The 6565-nt window shown below is 35.0% G+C and overlaps 1 pseudogene; it reads left to right on the forward strand.

Moving 5' to 3' along the window:
• The first annotated feature begins 2047 nt into the window (after positions 1-2047).
• LOC102841038 lies at positions 2048-5514 on the forward strand (annotated as a pseudogene).
• The last annotated feature ends 1051 nt before the right edge of the window (positions 5515-6565 follow it).

The raw sequence follows: 6565 nt of genomic DNA on the forward strand, positions 1-6565 counted from the left end.
CACCCTCAGTATTCTCCTCCAACACCACAACTCAAAGGCATCAATTCTTCTACGATCCTCTTTATTCACTGTCCAGCTTTCGCATCCATATGAGGCTAACTACATAGAAGTACACAGTCATTTTGAGAATTACGCAGTGCATACACAGATATCTAAATGATCTTCAGAGATAAAATTGTGAACAATATTTCTTCCATTCATTTCTCAATTTCTATCTGTACACCTCCACGGCAGTGACACAGGTGGGGCCTGAGTGAGTGAACACCCCCACCCACTGCTGGAGGTTTCTACTGTGCACATACACTTAACAGCAGAGAAAAGGCCACTGGACAGTCTGCTACAGTTTTGTTTTTGTGTGCTTGTTTCTGTTTTTGCCTTTACTTTTGTTTCTGGGTTGTTGGGTTTGTTTTGTCCTTGTGGTCTTATTTTATCCCTGGGGGTGGGAACTTTCTCTCCCTATGTTACCCAAGAAGAGATAGCAATTGTGGCCATATAGCCAGACAGGAGCCAATATCAGCTGCTACGAATTACATAGATAGCCAAAACTTGCTAAGATTGTTCATAGTTGAGTAATAAGAGACATGAAAGGGAAGCCTATTGTTAGATCACGTCCACCAGGAGACACTCAGTAAGCTTAATAATACAACAACATACATTCATTTAATCATTGAAATGTCCAAGAAACAACGAAAGATCTAGGCACATGTCCAGAAACAGAAAAGAGCAACTGAAACAAATAAGTGGAGACATGCATAGACTTCCCATTAGTAGAAGATCAGGCATTGGATCTATCTGAGAAGGAATTCAGAAGAATGATACTTACACACATCCAAAGGTGGAGGAAAATAAGGAAGAAGTCAGGAAAGAGCTACAGGAGCAATCAAATAAGATAGATATAGCATTGGAAACAATTCAAAACCTGCAAAAAGAGGTCCAAACGATTAATAAGAAAATATCAGAAATGAACAATACACTGAAAGGGCAAAGGAGTAGAATTGAAGAGATGGAAGCCAGATCTAGTGAACTGGAAGACAAATCTGTCAATACTAGTAAGATAGAAGCACAAACAGAAAAAAGGATTAAAAAAAAAATCTGAAGACAGTCTAATATTCATGTTTGAAAACATGAAGAGGAATAACTTAAGAATTACCAGCATTTTGAAACAGGAAAAATCACACAAGTCCATAGAGAAGATAGTTGAGGAGATTCTGGGAGAAAATTTCCCTAACATCTTGAAGGATAAGAAAATAAGCATTCAAGAAGCTGAACAAAACCCAGGAAGGATAGACCCCAAAAGAAAATCACCAAGACATATCATAACCAAGCTATCCAAAATCAAAGACAAGAAAAGATCCTAAAAGCAGCCAGGGAAAAGAGAAATTTTACTTACTAAAGCAAGCAAATCAGATTAAGTTCTGACCTCTCAGCAGAAACCATGCAGGCAAGAAGGCAATGGGGAGACATATATAAAACTCTGAAATAAAAAACTGCAAGCCAAAACCTAGCAAAGCTGTCAGTCAAATACAACGGTGCAATTAAAACATTCCAGGATAAACAGAAGCTAAGACACTTTGTTAAAGCCAACCCAGCGCTTCAAAACATCCTAAAGGGGTGGCTATTTAGTTGCTACTGAAGGTAGAAGACACATGCCTGCACTAACAGTCTCTGGATGTAGCCTTTGGCCTCCCACCTGCCCCCGGAACTGAGACCAGAATGGGCTCAAGCATCTTCAGTAGCACGAATGACTATCACAGTCATGGAAGGTTAAAAAAAAAAAATTGCTGTATCAACTCAGGGAAACACTAGCCTTACTGTCTGTTGTATTAACTGCAGCAACAACTTAAATATCAGCAATGAAGTAATGATATCTGAGAACAAAGGAACATTATCCAACTAACTGTCATCACAATTTCAAGTGATTGTATATACAGAAGCAAGTTGCAACAGGTCTATGTGTCAACTAGCTATAGAGAGTACTTTCTTATGATGCTGTTCATTTACAAGAATTTTAGTATAGATAGTTTGCTATTTACATATATTAAATGAACTAAAAATGAGTGAAACCCAAAGATTCTTTGTTGGGTCAGAACATACTGAAGTAAATCCTGGAAATTATTGACATTTCTTCCACCATGCAGATGAAGATGATGATGACAAAGATGAATCTCCTCCAGAAAGGCAGATTGTGGTTGGAGATGTTTCATGGCAAAGAAATCCAAATTCCAACCCAATGAAGGAAATTCTTGAATGGCTTTCCTTATTTAAATATGTCACAGTCATAGTATTTGAAGAGGATGTTATTTTAAATGAACCAGTAGAAAATTGGCCTTTATGTGATTGTCTTATTTCATTCAATTTCATTCTTATTCATATTCCAAAGGCTTTCCGCTGGACAAGGAAGTTGTGTATGCAAAATCCATTGTAATCAATGACTTGAATATGCAGTATCTCATACAAGATAGGAGAGAAGTATAGAGTATTCTTTAAGCTGAAGGTATCTTGCTTCTTCATTATGCTATTCTGAACAGTGACCCAAATATCCCCAAAGAATGCAATCTTATTGAAGGGGAAGATCATGTTGAAGTAAATGGAGATGTTTTCTAAAAGCCGTTTGTAGAAAAGCCAATTGGCAGTAGACGTAGTGTTTATTCACCAGAAAGCAATGTATGAAAAACAGGCTCATATATATATATATATATATATATATATATATATATATATGAAGAGTTTATGCCTACAGATGGTACTGATGTTAAGGTTTACACAGTGGGTCCAGATTATACCCGTGCGGAAGCTCGAAAATCTCCAGCACTTGATGGCAAAGTGAAACGAGATAGTGAAGAAAAAGAAGTAAGATACCCTGTCATTCTCAATGCATGAAAGAAATTAATTGCTTGGAAAGTCTGCCTTGCTTTTAAGCATACAGTTTGTGGCTTTGATTTGTTGCTGGTTAATGGACAGTCCTATGTCTGTGATGTCAATGGCTTCAGTTTTGTGAAAAATTCCATGAAGTATTATGATGATTGTGCACAAATACTTGGTAATACTGTAATGCGAGAGCTTGCACCACAATTTCATATCACCTGGTCAATACCCTTAGAAGCTGAAGCTATCCCAATTGTACCAACTACATCTGGAACTATTATGAAACTTAGATGTGTTATAGCTGTTATACATCACGGGGGTTGAACACCAAAACAAAGAATGAAAACGGAAGTGAGACATCAAAATTTTTTTGATCTTTTTGAAAAATGTGATGGGTATAAATCTGGAAAATTAAAACTCAAAAAGCCAAAACAGTTACAAGCAGTGCTAGATATAGCACGGCAACTTCTGATAGAGCTTGGGCAAAATAATGACTCTAAAATTGAAGAACACAAGTCAAAACTTGAACAACTTAAAACTGTATTAGAGATGTATAGCCATTTCTCTGGAATAAATTGTAAGGTCCAACTGACCTATCTTCCTCATGGTTGTCCTAAAACATCTAGTGAAGAGGAAGACAGCTGAAGGGAAGAACCATCCTTATTTTGGTTCTAAAATGGGGAGGAGAACTAACTCCTGCAGATAGAGTTCAGGCTGAAGAACTTGGAAGAGCTTTCAGGTGTATGTACCCTGGTGGTCAAGGAGATTATGCATGATTTCCTGGTTGTGGTTTACTTAGATCACATAGTACCTACTGACATGACCTCAAAATATATGTATCTGATGAGGGACAAGTTCAGATGACTGCAGCTGCTTTTGCAAAGGAGCTATTAGCTTTAGAAGGAGAGTTTACACATATTCTTGTTCAAATGGTAAAAAGTGCAAATATGAATGGTCTTTTGGATAGTGATAGTGACTCTTTTAGCAGTTGTCAGCAACGTGTGAAAGCAAGACTTCATGAAATACTTCAGAAAGACAGAGATTTTACTGCTGAAGATTTTGAAAAGCTTACTCCATCTGGAAGCATTTACCTTATCAAATCAATGCATTTAATTAAAAACCCTGTGAAGACATGTGACAAAGTTTATTCCTTGATTCAAAGTTTGACTTCTCAAATTAGACATCAGATGGAAGATCCCAAGTCATCATGTATTCAGCTTTACCATAGTGAAACATTAGAGCTTATGCTACGCAGATGGTCCAAGTTGGAAAAAGACTTTAAAACAAAGAATGGAAGCTATGACATTAGTAAAATTCCTGACATATATGACTGTATAAAATATGATGTCCAGCATAATGGTTCCTTGAAATTAGAAAACACAATGGACTTATATAGACTTTCAAAGGCATTAGTAGATATTGTTATTCTTCAGGAATATAGTATAACTAAAGCTGAAAAACTGGAGATTTCCAAAGGCTACTACTGTACTCCTCTAGTTAGAAAAATTTGTTTTGACCTTAAGAGGACACAAGATGATGACACTGTAAATAAACTCCATTCTGTATATTACAGAGGTGTTCTGTCTCCTGAACATCATGTTCATACTAGGTTGTATTTCACCAGTGAAAGTCATGTACATTCTTTACTATCTATACTTTGCTATGGCTCCTTAAGCGATGGATCTAAGGACGAACAATGGAAATGAGCTATGGATTATTTAAATGCTGTCAATGAACTCAACTACATGACTCAGATTGTTATCATGCTTTATGAGGATCCTAACAAGGATCTTTCATCAGAGGAACGCTTGTATGTTGAGTTACACTTTAGTCCAGGAGCCTAAGGATGTGAAGAAGATAAAAATTTACCGTCTGGCTGTGGATATAGAACAGCTTCCAGAGAGAGTGAAGGCAAGAGATGTTCTCTTAAAATTGATCATGATGATGAGCCACATACTTCTAAAAAAGATGAAGTTGATCGAGCTGTGGTAATGTTCAAACCTATGATATCAGAACTAGTTCATATACATAGGAAATCTCTACTTTCAAGATCTAAGAAGATGGCTACAAATGAAGTAAATTATTCAAGTAAAACCTTGAAGAATTTTTCCAGCATGCACCATCCCCATGGATATCAGACATTTGTACTTCCAAAAGACACACAGAGAAAAAGACAATTTTCTTCATTTTGTGCTGTTTCTGAAAACATTAATTACCTACGCACACCAAGAAATCTTGTGGAACAGAAGCAGAATCCTGTAGGCTTTGAATTGTATTCCATGGTTCCATCTATTTGTCCTCTAGAAACTATTCACAATGCCGTCTTTAAAGCAAGTGGATGAATTCCTTGTTTTAATTGCTTCTCCATCAAGTAAAGTGTCACGGAAGACCCCTGCAATTTCCTCTACAGCTACACATTCTAGTCCAGTAGTAAGAAGAAAAGTATCTTTAAATACATAAACACCTGCAAAGATCCTCCCAATGCCATCAGCTGTCTTAAAGAATACTAAAGCAAGCAGCAAACTAGCTACCAGTGGACCATCTAATGCAGTTGCTCCTAGAATCTCATCTTGGAAATAAAAAAAAAAAAACATAATTAAAATAGAAGTGCATGAACACAAGAAAAACACTGGGAAGAAGAAATCTTAATAGAAACTAGAACTTTTTATACCAATGAAAATCACATATTAAATAGAAAAAGATATGTAATCAGCTTTGACTTAAAAATGTTAAAGAAAGTAGTTTATGCTTCTTTTTATACATCTCTATATTCACTTAAAGATGTTTTAAATCTAGATGATTTATTATATATTCAGATAAGAAAATTATGTGATGATCTAGAAACATTTAAAACAATGTTTATTAGCATTTTATGTGAAGCAATGCTTATATTGAGAAAGCTCTGCTGTTCTTAATATCATGTTTACCATGTACCTTTGGCAAAGAAATGAAACAAATGCTAGCTGGCCTGTGCCAATATCACATCAGTGATGCTAATTAATAATGGATCTGATGAGGTGGCATTAGATATAGATTTAGATATATAGATATAGATATAGATAGTAAAAACCTTTAACTGAAATTGAAATTTGCCAAAATTTCATACTAGGAACATTTTTTTAAAAGTGCATTTCCAAAGAGATTTTACTGATCATTTAGACTAGAAGCTTTTTTCTTAGTTGTTAAAGTGGCATATATACTGTAATATTTAATAACTGGAGTATTGGTATATGGGATATTTTTTCAATCTGTGCTTGAATTTTTTACATTATGTTATTTAAAATATTACATTTACATTTGGGATAGATATACATTTATGCACATGAATCTATATGTTAATTAGTAGAAAATATTTTCTTTATATATTTCCTTACGGTATGTGGTGCTTTTGTTTATCAGGACAATTTTATTTCATGTATCAACAAGAATAGTACCTTCTGAGTTTCTTTTTAAGAGATATAGTTGACAAATTTGTTGTTACAATTATTTCAGAGTGCTTTTTAGATCTGAGGAACTCTATTAAAAATTGTAAACCATCAATGTCATAAGAATGTCTGAGTTCTGTAAAGTTAGATATAGTGTGTATCATCTGTTTTTATCATTTCCATTTCCATTTGTTCAGTATCAGTTGATCTTATTGAGAATCTGACTCCTGAAGATTGAGGAATTAAAATGAATGATCTTTTAATTGATAGATTTT

The sequence above is a fragment of the Chrysochloris asiatica genome, unplaced genomic scaffold (assembly GCF_000296735.1).
Source record: "Chrysochloris asiatica unplaced genomic scaffold, ChrAsi1.0 scaffold00252, whole genome shotgun sequence".
Lineage (NCBI taxonomy): Eukaryota > Metazoa > Chordata > Mammalia > Afrosoricida > Chrysochloridae > Chrysochloris > Chrysochloris asiatica.